Source organism: Olea europaea, chromosome 16 (assembly GCF_002742605.1).
Source record: "Olea europaea var. sylvestris chromosome 16, O_europaea_v1, whole genome shotgun sequence".
In the NCBI taxonomy this organism is placed as follows: Eukaryota; Viridiplantae; Streptophyta; class Magnoliopsida; order Lamiales; family Oleaceae; genus Olea; species Olea europaea.
In genome coordinates, this window is record NC_036252.1 from 19,696,500 (window position 1) to 19,711,292 (window position 14,793).

Here is a 14,793-nt window from a genome sequence, read left to right on the forward strand (position 1 = left end):
AAAAAGTGACAGAAAATTTTAAAAAAAATGTGACAGAATTTTAAAAAAAGTGCTCAAAAAAAGTGAGAAACACTCAAAAAGTGAAGAAATTCAAAAAAGGAAAGTGACAACCATTAAAAAAAAGTGACAAAAATTCGAAAAAAAGTGACAAATACTATAAAAAAAAAAAAAAAAAAAAAAAAAAAAAAACATTAAAAAAGAAAAAAAAAAAAAAAAAAAAAAAAGAAAAAAAAAAAAAAAAAAGAAAGAAATTCAAAAAAAAAGAAAGTGACAACCACTAAAAAAAAGTGACAAAAATTCGAAAAAAGTGACAAATTTTGTTTTTTTTTTTTTTTAAACTGACAGATTCAAAAGAGTGGTACAAATTAAAAAAAAAAAGTGACGAAAAATAAAAATAAAAGTGACAAAACACGCAAAAAGTAACAAATTTAAAAAAAAAAAAAAAGTGACTCAAAAAATGGTCTCCAACAATATTAACACCTTTTGTCGCTCTTCTCATCCTCCGAATCTCTTTCTTCTCAGGCATGTTAATAGGTAAATGTTTAGCAAATCCTGCTAGCAGTGAATGGACCAAAGGTGCACCTTCTTCAAGCACAGAACCATCAGCTTTTGCTAAAAGGGAATCAAAAGCAATTGCTTGACCTCCCTGAATACAGAACCCAACCATTTTGTTCATATCAACAATCTGCTTAATATTTGCTTCTGTTTCTCTTCTGTCACCAGAATGCATGCTTCCAACAATTGCCTCCAAATTCTCACAATTTGCCCCCAATGAGGTGTTGATGTCATTTAGGAGTGTAGTTGTGTGCTCTTTCATCAGAATATCCAATCTGTCGACTCCATGGGCACCAAAAATATGAACAAAATCTTTCAATTCCCTAAGATCAATCACTAACCCTCCAACGAGGTTTAGTGCTCTTAAAGTCACTGTGCAATGGTGCAAAGAGGATATCGGCAGCAATCCACCATGGACATCCTTGATAATGTTTTCAACATACCAGTTGCACACGGGTTCAGTAGCTGATCCAGTGTGTTACTCTGCTGGTTTCTCAAAATTGTAGGCCATCTACCTTAACATCATCCTCTACTATTTACCACGTACATCTTACATCACTCAGGAAAATCTTATCAAATGGAACAAATATCAATACTGGAATTCTTAAAATTTCCAGACGAAAGCAACAAGTAGTACTCCAAAACTTTACCCTTCATTTGCAATTTTATTGTATGGACTACAAAAACTTAGAGAATACACACTTATGCAGAGAGTTTTCATATTTACATAATTGGGCGTTGTTCAAATTTGTCGAATTAGTCAATAAACTTAATAAGGATGCCTCCACAATTTATATAAAAAGTCATATGATGTTTATTTAAATACATCATGTCTTTAAATGTAAATGTAAATTTCAATTGAGACATTTTGTCAAACTCGTTGATGGTATCTAAGAAAATCAAAGGGAAAGAGTGTGTCATTTAATTTTAGAGCTAATCCAAAATTTAATAACAGTTCTTTCATGCATTTATACACAAATTCATCACAATCTATCCAAACCTGCTTCAAATATAAATGAACTAAAAATCTACTCAAATTCAAAGTTCAACCTCAAAAACAAAGTTTATTCAATATTACCTTCAAAATCATATGAATGTAATTCTTCATGTTTGAATTCCTTCTATGCTCACAGATTTTCTCTTGGATAACTTTGATTTATGATATTAATTTACCTACTTTGACCATAGGTAAAATCGTCCAAATATCAACAAAGATTTACCAAATTCAAGTATTTACCGTGCAAGAAAAGATTTTCACTCAAGATTCACTCCAAAATCACCCAATCGTCCAAATGGGAAACTCTTATTAAAATACAAAGAACCAACAACATTAAATTGGTGATCGAGTTTACAAAGAAGCAGCAGCATTAAATTGGTGGGTGAAGGTTTCTATCTACAAGAACATTGGAATCGAAGTCACAGTTGGGAGTGAAGGTTTCTTGAAAGTTTTCTAATTCAGGGATATAGCCTTCTAATTTGGGTTTTTGTTGTGGTTTTGAACGTAATTAATACAGTAATGGTAGTTTTAGTTAGTTTTAAGGTATTAATCAAAGGAAAATTCAATTTGTACATAATTATTGCACATAATGGTGTCCATGATGTGACGTGGCAATCATCCAGTCGTTGATGTGTAAGTGTAAGATGTGAATTAAAGGTTGGATCTAGTACCACTTGTAATTATTGACACTATTAAATAGATAATTATATACATGTAACACTTTCCCTTAATCAAATACTTCAATTTTTTAGGGGGTACTGTACCTAATTTTCCCTTAGAAATTTAAACGTTAATAGATTTAAATGGGTTGCATATTTAAAATTCGACCTGTCCATTTAATTGTTTTATTTATTTATTTTTGTTGCCTACAAATGTACCCTTAAAATTTATTTATTTCTTATGAAAATAAATAAATAGATAATCTTGAATTTAGCCCTTGTTTGATCCTCCGCTATTTCTAAAATGCATTTTTCTTTCTCTTCTTTTCAATCACACATTCTACAATAAAATAATATAAAACGCAAATTCAAAACATTTCCTTATTTTGTAACCACAAATTCTCTATCAATATACTATTCCAAAACGTAGTCTTCAATCAAAATGGGGCTCAAACAGGTTCTTAATTTTAGAATTTGATTTGACAATGAATTTTTGATATTATCCTATTGGTATGGTACTTAGGCCTTGAACAAGATTCTTATCTTCGAAGATAAGAAGAGTTTGAATTAAATTCTATTAAAATTCAACAAACTCATCTCTATATATAGAACTCGTACGCTAGGCAACGAAAAAATTGAAATCAATCGGGTTGACTAAAGTTTTGAAAACCATTTTCATCATTGCATGCCTTCTTTTTTTTTTTTTTTTTTTTTTTTTAATTCCTTTTTTTTTTAATTACATTTCTTTATAAATTTGCTAACTAGTTAATTTAGCTCAAAGTCAAAAATATGATTTTCATATTTCTAATTTTCAGTCCAAACCCAACTTAATCAAATTTATTTAAGTTTTATCCAAATCCGTTATCCTACCATAGTGTCGTTTCTATCGCTTTGAAGAAACTGAATTAAATCTCAGGAGCACCACTCTTAATTATTGTGACCTCCCTATCTTTCTTTTTCTATAATTTTAACAATCAAATATATGAAGAACTCATCAAAGAAAGACGTAAAAAACACATAAGATTGAATTACGTTATTTCGTAAGAGTTAAGATTGACCATGTCATTAATTGAATTAATGTAACTTTATAAATATTAAAAAATTAATTATATTACAAAACTTGAAAACCGAATGAAACCTGTAACACCTCGAGTTTTTCTTACTATTTTCATATGGGGCCTAAAATTAATATTGATCATTTAGCAAATGGAATGATCAATGTCTAGTCTTATCATCACACTAAGTTCAAACGTTAAAAGGTTAGCTCAACCCACTTATTCGTATAAAAGATTTACCTTGCTAACTAGTACTTTTAGAATTTATCGTAAATTATTTGGATCAAATATTTAAGTATTTTTAGAAGTTGATGAAATATACCAAATATTGAAAAACTTTCATTTGAATTCTGTACGGTTACTGGAATTTGAAACAGGGTATTTTGACTTAATAAGTTAAACATGATTATTTCATAATAATTAATTTAATTAATCCCATAAAACTCGTTTATTTACATCCCATACGTTTGAAATTAAATGACTAAAATTGCAAAGTCATTTGTTTTACTTATATATATATATATATATAGAGAGAGAGAGAGAGAGAGAGAGAGAGTTTTCATTTAAAACACAAAAACTTCATTTCTTAAAATATGACACGTGCATACTTTGTTAGAAATAATTTCTTTTACTATTAATTTAAAACCATATTTTCAGATAAATTGTCGAATATCAATTGAGGTAAGAATATATCGTGCAAAGTGTATATTCATATTTCTTGATGTTTATATAAGTTTTGGGATGAAAAACTATAAGGCCTTTGGGTCAAATTCTATGTTAAATCTTTTTCGGGATAGACCGTTAAGTCAAGTATGTTAAATCCTACGGGGTAGACCTTTGGGTTAGTTATGTTAAATCTTACGGAATATGAGAATTTTTAAGAAATTCCTTGAGCTTTAAATCTAAGAAATGTCGGTATATTATGTTAGTTATATATTTATATCATATTAATAAGAATGTGCACATATTCTTACTAAGTTTTTTTTTTTCAAAATTCTCTCTTACAATAACTTTTCAGATGAGAACAAGTCGTGCAGACGCATGAAAGTTTGACCAAGTGATGTTTATACGATCGCTAAGTAAAGTTTCAAGAAAATATAATTGTTGTTAACCCCAGAATATGTTGCTAACAGATACCAGACCCACTCGAGTACGCATAAACCTAGTCCAATACGCTAAGACACGTGGACGGTCTAGAAGTAGTAGATCAAGGGCATGGGAGCGACTCAAAGGCGCAAGACGAATACATTCGAAATCCGACGAGATATTTGCATAATGATTGTACAATAATTACCAATCGATGTTTGTATGACTTATATATGAACTCGTGTATATTGCAAGAGAGTGAAATGTAAAGAATGTGTGTAGTATTTGTTCTTCTGTTAAATCTTACATTAGCCTTTGTATGGGGTATATGGGGGAGTATTTTTAATATTACAAGTTAGATCGTGACCATCAGTTAGGAGTATAAGTGACCTCGTCTTTTTAGTATACATGTCAAATTATAGGTATCAAGTTTGACCACCTAGCCTGTTAGACATTTATTAATTGGCAGAGCCGTCGCTACTTTGACAAGACAAGACACTTGCACTCTATCATGGGTGTCCCATCAATCACTCAAAAATGATTTTTGTGTAAGGTCGAATCTCTAGGGAGGTGTGACACCAGTTGTCATGGGATTCGGTATAATGGGCCTTGGTATGAAGAGCTTCAGACATTTTATACCGCCTATGTAGAACGACCTACAGAACCTAGGCCACGTCATAGGAGCTATTTGTTGGTGTTGGTCAATCGTCACTGACTTCAAAGGGCCTTGGCCAAGGTGCCACGTGGTTAGGCATGGGTGGGCCATGGGTCCCAGTGGGTCAGCCAAGTATATCGACACGTAACAATTGTCAACTTTTATTTTAATAATATCTTTATGTTAATGCACGTTATTTAATATTTTTAGGGATCTATCATTCGATATTTTATGTTAAATTTTAAATTAATAGTTTGGAATGGAGTATTTTAAGAATTATATCTAATACGAAAGTTTTACTTAAGTTGTTATTTTATCGTCATCGAACTATCGATTACATTTTCAAATTTCAACACTTAATAAAAATTATATTTTCGCTTAAATTAGATGAAGAAAATTTTAATAATACCTGGAGCTTATTTTTATAAAAGAATAAAAGAACAAAAATGAAAATAAATTCGAGTTACAAAATCGAACCCGAACGATTCTACTTACTAAATACCTAAAAATTTTGGATCCAATTCAATTCTCGCTAGAACCGAACTAGATTGGAGCCCAACCCTAATTTTTATGCTTAAATTAGCCTTTTGTGCTTGCTCCCAATGAAAAATAAATAAATAATTCAATTTGATTTAAAATTTTCTTTTTCAAAAAAAAGTAAAATAAAATTTGTTACACATTTTTGTTTTCGTTTCAATAACAAATTTTATACAATAAAATCTCAACAAATTAATAATCTCGCTTAAATAATAAATTTCTTCAATCCCAATTTGCGCCAATGTACTAAACAAAAAACCCATTTAAATACATACAATAATAAAATTTTTGAGATCCTTTAAACTTCAACAAATATATAAAATAATAAATGCTTGAATTCATAAAAGTTCATATTAATACAAATTAACAAACTTAATTTGACAATATTTTCTTCAATTCGTCTCTTTTTCAAAATATGCATCTAAAATCTTTTGCTTTTTCCTTGTTCCCAAACCAATCTCAACTTCATTTTTATTTTTTTGCAATGCACATACTACATTTAACATTTTTTTTTTCATATCGTATAAATTAATTATTTAAGATTACGACTATTTGAAATGCCTCTTTTCAGGAAAAATTGTTAAAACACAATTATTATCTTAATCGTGATCATCATTGATAGGTGCATTGAGTACCCTTTGAATAATATCTTCATTGGTATGAGAATTAATCACATCATCATATTTGAAAGGCACTCAACATCCATCACATTTCATAACGTAAACCAAAAATAACCTCACACAATCCATTGATTCCTTTATCTTCACTAACTTTAGATTCAACATTAATATTTTCATTTTATAGAATCTTCCAAAATTTTTATCTCATTTCAAATGAAATGCTGTTATGCCTCGCCACATGTGGCTCCGCATGGCAAACTCACCAAGGCCCATTTGTCGATTACTGAACCAATCGACTCACTCCATGGAAAACCACATCCACCAAAGCAATCCTATGTTAATGCCAAAGCCCCAAAGCTAAGCTCAGTTGTTTGCTAAGTTGATGAAGCTCAACGCAAGTCAAAGTCGAAGACCAAGTATAGCAAATGCCGACCCATACCAAAGGATTCTAAATTTATGTACGAGATCCTTTTGGAATGATTGATGTGACTTTTGTAATGAGTAAAATATCTTCTCGTCAATTTAGACAATAAGATGGCTGATCTTTGTAGAGCATTAAATAAGTCACAGGCTAGGAAGGTCAAGTTGATACTTAGGATGGTATGCTTCGATCAAGGGGATGAGGCCACGTGGATTTTCATCCAACGGACACCATTTCATTTGTAACACAATAAATACCTCATCCATGTATCATTTGGAGGCTAATGAAAATCAACACACTTAAAGCCATTGTTTGTTCTCTCTTTGCTAAATATACACTCGTCTTAGCTTAAGTATAGATTGCTTTCTTCAAATTATTGACAATTGGTTATTATCTTACAATCGAACTGAAAATATATTACCAGATCTCGAACATATTTGTCTCGTTTTATAAAGCATCTCCCACGTCCTAATCCAAAATATTATCGACAACATCCTATCTATTTGTACCGGAATTTGCTTATGTGTGCACAAGTGGGACCTGTATATGTTTTCCACATCACCCCAACAAAAAGGCTAGATCAATATATTGGTGTCGTCTGTAGAAAACCACACTATAAAAATGATTTGTTCTTAAAAATGAACAAGAGGGAGCCCACAAAGTTCGAAAAATTCTAATAGTTTAAGGAACAAGAGGAAGCCCCCTGCAAGTCGACGCATACCTCAACACCATCAAGAAAAAAATTCTTGATGCAAATGCAAAGTCAGTGAGGTTACCCAATCCCTTCTTTTGTACCCCAAGATCTACAAGAGGATGTGGTGCCAAGCCAAAGAGCCACATTCTCTAGGCATGTTAGAGGAGATAGTCCCCTTGCAAGAGAAGTAGGGTTGATATTTTCTCTAACTATGCATTTGATCGACCCGTCGAGGCCCCATTTGGCATGGAAGATAATTTCCCTCTTGAATACAAGCCAAAACATAGGCCTCAAAGGTCCGTCAGCATGTAATGCGTGTTTGATAGAATTGATCCCATTGAATCGAGGCCCAGGTAGCCTCAACAACCCACGATGCCTAGAAATAGGCCACAGCCCCCAACTTCTGCGACTTAGCAACCGAAGGAAAGCAAGAACATGCCCCCCGTGTTGACCCCTCTAGAAATAAGCGTCAAAGGAGGGATGAGACAGCGAGAACCTAAGCGGGCCCATCTCATCCAGCACCTAGATATCAGGCTGACGAGGACGATGTTTCTAATGAACCCCAACGATCATGTGATCTCGACGATGATGATGAAAATTTTCCTTTTTCCCAAGAATTGAAAAAATGCTCATCTGTTTGAAACACAATGTGATGCAAAAATAATAAAGTACAATGGGAGAGGCGACCCAGATAAGCACTTGAACAATTATAAAACTCACATGAGCTTGAGAGGAGCCACCCCCGCTATAAAATGCAGAGCTTTCCACTTGACCCTAACTGGGGTAGCGAAAATTTGGTATAGCAAGTTATCCCTAGAAGAATTAAAAGCTGGCCAAAGTTTAAAACCACCTTCTTGAAAAAATTCTTGTAACCAAAGAAGGAGAGGCCCCCATCCAACGTCTCCAAAACATTAGGAAACAACCCGTGGAAACATTGAAAAGCTTCTTGTCTCTATTCACTAATTAAATAACATATTGTGTACAAATTACTGATCGTAAGGCATTATCGACATTATTAGGAGGTCTAAATAGGAATACCCTTTTTTGGAAGGACTTATAGAATCAAGACCCATTACTTATCACTCATTACTAGAAATAATGTGGCGGGAGATTATCAACAAAAAATTAATTGATCATAGCAATAGAGGCAATAAGGGTCTCCTGCCTCAACAAAGATTGTGGGAGAGGATCAACATCCCACCTAATAAACTATCAATGGAACCAAGCCGGTAATGAGATTGCTCCCAACTCAAGACAGGCATTGGCCACTACCACCTTAAATGCAATGCTTATGTTGGCTTATGAAGATGTCACCCATGGTACAAGTGTGCAGCATACCAGATCTACACAACAGGACCTTTAGAGAGGAAGAGGCTGAAGGCGAGGTTCAGGATCCAGAGGTAGGCCGAACATTCCTCAATATTGTACTTATCATTATTTGTAAGCCACAACACATCAGATTGTATGGACATCACCCAGCATCCTAGGCAGGCGAGCCTTCACAACCCTAAAAATACCCCTCGAAGGAACAGGCCCCCACCTAGGCGAGAGGAGGCTAGAGCTCACCATAGGGAGGCGTCCCCTCGACGTAGGAGGTAACGCGAGGAGGAAGGGCCTCGGGAAGGACAGCAATAACGAAGGTCCTTCTAGCTAATGCTAATATGTCCCCATCCATGTGGTTGATTAAATCTTTGGAGGACCTTACGTCGAGGGGCAATACGACGAATTCTTAAAGGAACTATGCCCAAGAGGCTAAGGGTCCCCCGCTGACAAGCTACATAGTGGATGGTAGTTCTCGAGGAAATCAAATACCTCCCATTTCCTTCAAGCAAGAGGATGTAGAAGGTGTCCACTTTCTCCATTGTGACACCCTTGTTGTGAGGGCTATAGTGGCCAGTAACAAATTAAAGCGAATGCTAGCAGATAACGAAATCTCTGTCAACATCCTCTTTAAAGCCACCTTTGACAAGATAATTGTAGATCACGAGTTAACTCCTATCACTACACCCTTATACGGTTTTACCGACGATAGCATCATCCGAAGAGGTAAGATACCATTGGCAGTAGAGATGGGAAAGTCAACCCAAACGTCATTGAACTTTATAGAGTTCCTGATAGTGGATAATAGATCTGCCTATCACGAGGTGCTAGGAAAGCCTGCCCTAAAGGACTTGAGAACCGTCACTTCCATCTACCATTTATTCATGAAATTTCCTACCGATCAGGAGATAGCTTCAGTCAGAGGCAACCAAAGAGGGACAAGGGAATGCTATTTGAACTCGACAAGAAAAGCTGGGCCCAGGGATGTCAATGTAATAATAATGGACATGGACATGCTAGATGCCCCAGCGGAACATGTTTCAGAGCCAATGGATGTAGAGATAGTAGATGTCCCCTAGAAAGTTCTCATACTTAATGAATTGAAGGTTATTTTTGTAACCAAAGTGTAGTGCCTTGTCAAGTCAAAGTATGGGTGTAATTGATAGATTAGGTGGTCTAAGGTATGGCTTAATATATCTTCATACATAAGGTCACATATTATATAGAAAAAACAGTTACTTCTTCTTCTTTGTTCTGAAAAAAGCTAACAGTGGTATCAGAGCACTTGAGGGTCTTTGAAGGGAGCAAAAAAACTAGTTGAAGGTTCAACTAATCAGTGATATCTCGGACAAGTAAATTTGAAGATTCAAGAGAGATGGCCTCAAGTGGTTTCTCAGCACCACTGCTTGCTGCATTTACAGGAGATAATTACGATTTTTGGGCTACTAAAATGAAGGCATACTTGAAGGCTTATGGCTTGTGGGAGATAATTGAAACAGGAACAGAACCTCCACCATTGAGAGCTAATCCAACCATTGCTCAGTTGAAACAGCATGGTGAAGAGGTAGCAAAAAAGTTTAAAGCTTTGTCTGGCATTCAATCTGCCGTTTCTGATGCAATCTTCACCAGAATCATCACATGCGAGACAGCAAAGGAGGCCTGGGATCGGTTGCAAGAGGAGTTTAGGGAAAATGCAAGAACAAGATAAATGAAAGTGCTCAACCTGAGAAGAGAGTTTCAGAGTCTGAAGATGAAGGAGACTGAATCTGCCAAAGATTATTCTGACAGATTAATGAAGGTTGTGAATCAAATAAGACTCTTGGGAAATGAGTTAAGTGACAAGAGAATTGTGGAAAAGGTTCTTAACAGCTTGCCTGAGAAGTTCGAAGCTAAAATCTCATCACTGGAGGACTCAAGGGATCTATCTTCAATGTCTGCGGCTGAACTTGTTAATGCATTGCAAGCCACTGAACAAAGACGTCTGATGAGGCAAGAGGAACAGGTAGAAGGAGCCTTATTTGTTAAAGGAAAATTTAAGGCACAAACCAGTTATGGTGTGAAGGAAAACCAGCTTGGAAGAAGGAGACCTGATGACAGTAGAAGTGCTACTGATAAAAAGGTGGATTATCCACCTTCTCCCCATTGCAAAAAATCTAATCATTCACCTAAGTGGTGTTGGTATAGACCTGGAGTTCAATGTAGGGGGTGTAAACAATTTGGTCACATTCAAAAAGTGTGCAAAAACTCGAAGGAAAAATCGAACCAACAGCAAGCACGGTTGGCAGAGGATCAAACACAGCAACTGGAGGAGCATCTGTTTTCAGCAATCAGTTCAAAAATTGGAAATGCGAATGAATCTTGGTTGTTGGACAGTGGTTGTACTCATCATATGACCTCAGATTCAAGCATTTTTGTTGAGCTAGATAATGCATACAGGTCCAATGTAAAAATTGGAAATGGAGAACATGTGGAAGTGAAGAGGATAGGCAAAATTTCTGTGGAAACTCCATCAGGTACCAAGTATATTTCAGAGGTTCTTTTTGTCCCTAAAATTGATCAGAATCTGATAAGTGTCGGCCAGTTAATTGAGAAAGGTCATATGCTTATATTTAAAGACAATATGTGTACTATACTTGATTCATTAAATCAAGAAGTGATGAAAGTAGATATGAGACATAGAAGCTTTCCTTTAGAACTGAGAAATGTGAAAAATCAGGCGCTCATTGGGACTGCGAATGAATCACCTTTGTGGCATAAACGGTTTGGGCATGCTAACTACAAGTCACTTGAACAAATGCATGATTTGGAGCTAGTAAAAAATATGCCTAAGATCAGTAAGGATGAATGTGTGTGTGATACTTGTCAATTGCGAAAATTATCAAGGCTACCGTTTGACAAAAACTCAGCTAGGAGAGCAAAAAATAAACTTGATCTTATATATTCAGATGTGTGTGGTCCAATGAGGGTAACAACATTGAATGGAAGTAGATACTTTGTCCTTTTTATTGATGATAAAACCAGAATGTGTTGGGTTTACTTCTTGAAAATGAAGTCACAAGTTGCTAGTATATTTCAGAAGTTGAAGACGCTTATGGAAAATGAATGTGACAGAAAAATTAAAGCTATCAGATCTGATAATGGAACTGAATATTGCTGCAATCAATTTGACAGATTTTGTGATGAAATGGGAATTAAACACCAGCTAACTGTGCCTTATTCTCCTCAGCAAAACAGGGTTTGTGAAAGGAAAAATAGGACAATTATGGAGATGGCTAGATGTCTATTGTTGGAGAAGAACATCCCTAAGGAGTTTTGGGCAGAAGCTGTCAATACAGCTGTGTACTTACTAAACAGATTGCCAACAAAATCATTGGATAAAATGACACCTTATGAAGCTTGGAATGGTGTTAAACCAAATGTGTCCCACCTTAAGGTATTTGGAAGCCTTTGTTATGTGCATATACCAAATGTGAAGCGGGACAAGTTGAGTAAGAAAGCTGATATTGGTATCATGATTGGATATTGTGAAAATGCAAAAGGCTATAAAGTATATAATCCTCAATCAAAGAAGATGATGTCCAGCAGGGATATCAAGGTTGATGAAGGATCATCTTGGAATTGGGAACTTGACTCGGAGACCAGCAAAGAAAATCAGTCTCAGATGCCAAGAATGGTCACAAATGAGGTAGATGAAATGGGCAATGATGAAGTAGGGGTTGAACTTGATCATTTAGAGGCTGATAGTGGATCTGATTTAGAAAATCCAATGCTAAGAACAAGGCCATTAGCTGATATATACGCCAACTGCAACACAGCATTACTGGAACCATCAAATCTTGCTGAGGCTATAAATTCTCAAGTGTGGATGGCTGCTATGGAAGAAGAACTGAGAATGATCAATAAGAATGGAAATTGGGAGCTAACCAATAGACCAAGAGATAAGCATGTCCTTGGTATAAAATGGGTGTTCAAGACTAAGTTGAATGCAGATGGATCATTTAATAAAGTCAAAGCCAGACGTGTTGTGAAGGGCTATGAACAACAATATGGGGTTGATTATTCTGAAACATTTGCCCCTGTTGCAAGGTATGAAACCATTAGATTATTACTTGCAATTGCTGCTATAAGAGGCTGGAGAGTTCATCATTTAGATGTCAAGTCTGCCTTTCTAAAGGTTGGTTGAATGAAGAGATACATGCTGAACAACCGGATGGTTTTGCTGTTGCTGGAGAAGAAAACAAGGTCTATCTACTCAAGAAGACTTTGTATGGCTTGAAGCAGGCTCCACGAGTCTGGTATAGTAGGATTGATGATCATTTGATGAGTCTTGGATTCACTAAAAGTGTGAATGAACAGGCACTTTACTTCAAGCAAAAGGACGATGAAACTACCATCATTTCCTTGTATGTTGATGACTTGCACCTTGTGAACCAGCAGAGATATGCTGAGAATGTGCTGAGGAAGTTTAGCATGGAGAAATGTAAGCCCGTTAATACACCTATTGTTCAAAATCTGAAGCTGATGAAGGAGGATGACAGCAAGAAGAGTGATGAAATGGTGTATAGAAGTCTTGTGGGATGTCTTTTGTATTTAACCATTACACGGCCTGATCTCATGTTTGTTGCAAATCTGCTGTCCAGATTCAGACAAGAGCCCAGTGATCTTCATTTTCAAGCAGCTAAACGAGTCTTAAGGCATATCAGAGGGTGTACTGATCTTGGAATCTGGTTTAGGAGATCAGAAACTTATGTTTTAACAGGTTACTCTAATAGTGACTGGGCTGGATCAAGTGATGACATGAAGAGCACTTCAGGCTATATATTCTACCTGGGATCAAGTCCCATCTACTGGAACTCAGTGAAGCAAAAGACGGTTGCACAATCTACAGCACAGGCAGAATATAAGCTGCATCCGAAGCAACAAATCAAGCAATTTGGCTAAGAAAAGTGTTGGCAGATTTGAGTCACAAGCAAGAGGAAGCTACTCTCATTAACTGTGATAATCAATCGGCTGTGGCTATGATGAAGAATCCCATATATCAGGGTAGGACAAAGCATATAAAGACCAAGTATCATGCTATTCGAGAGGCACAAGCAAATGGTGAAGTGAAGCTGGTCCATTGCAAATCTGAAGATCAATATGCGGATGTTCTCACAAAATCTTTGTCCAAGGATAAATTTGAAACGTTAAGGATATGTCTTGGTGTTTCCAACAAAAGTGCCATGGAGGAGTGTTGATATAATGTCACTTTTGTTGTCATTTCCATTATGTATTTTTGTACATTATTGAAGGTTATTTTTGTCACCAAGTGTAGTGCCTTGTCAAGTCAAAGTATGGATGTAATTGATAGGTTAGGTGGTCTAAGGTATGGTTTAATATATCTTCATACATAAGGTCACATATTATATAGAAAAAACAGTTTCTTCTTCTTCTTTGTTCTAAAAAAAGCTAACACATACAATACATACATATATAAATTTGATGTGTACATTAACATCAATACATGCATACAATGTTTTTAATGCATGTATAATTTGACGATTGTAACTGTTTCTTAATATTTTTGTCGTGTGTAACGTATAGTTGGGACATGTTTATATAGAATCTAGTGCATGTTTCTCTATCTCCTTTTTTTCTCTTTTTTTGGTAATGATGAGTATGTGTATTTTTTTATAAAGTGTATTGTGCATTTTATTTTTATTTTTTTGTTTATTTCATGTTTTATTTTTTGATATGATTTTTTTTAAAAGGTAATTATTACCATGTTTTTATTTTGCCTATTTTTTATTTTTTGCTTCTCATTTTTTTATTCGAGAATGACTATTGATCTAGTTGATTATTTTTTTTTTTTTTGGGTATTTGGCACAAAATGTCCTTACTTTTCAAGCTTATTGTGAAAAACGTCCATACCTTTCATGTTTTGACATTTTTACCCCTATTTTCACCTTTCATTGCGGATAAGGTCCTTTTCGTCATTTTTCCAATAAAATGACAATTTTACCCTCGATTCAAATAAAACAAAAATAAAACAAAAAAAATCAATAAATAATTAATTGCAATCACAGTCTTAAATTTTTCAAAACATTACAGCTTAGTCCTAAATTCTTCTCCACTATTACTTTCACAACCCAAACACCTTCCAGCCACTATACCCCTCGAAATCTACTACTACCAGCCTTACCTCACTCTCCCCT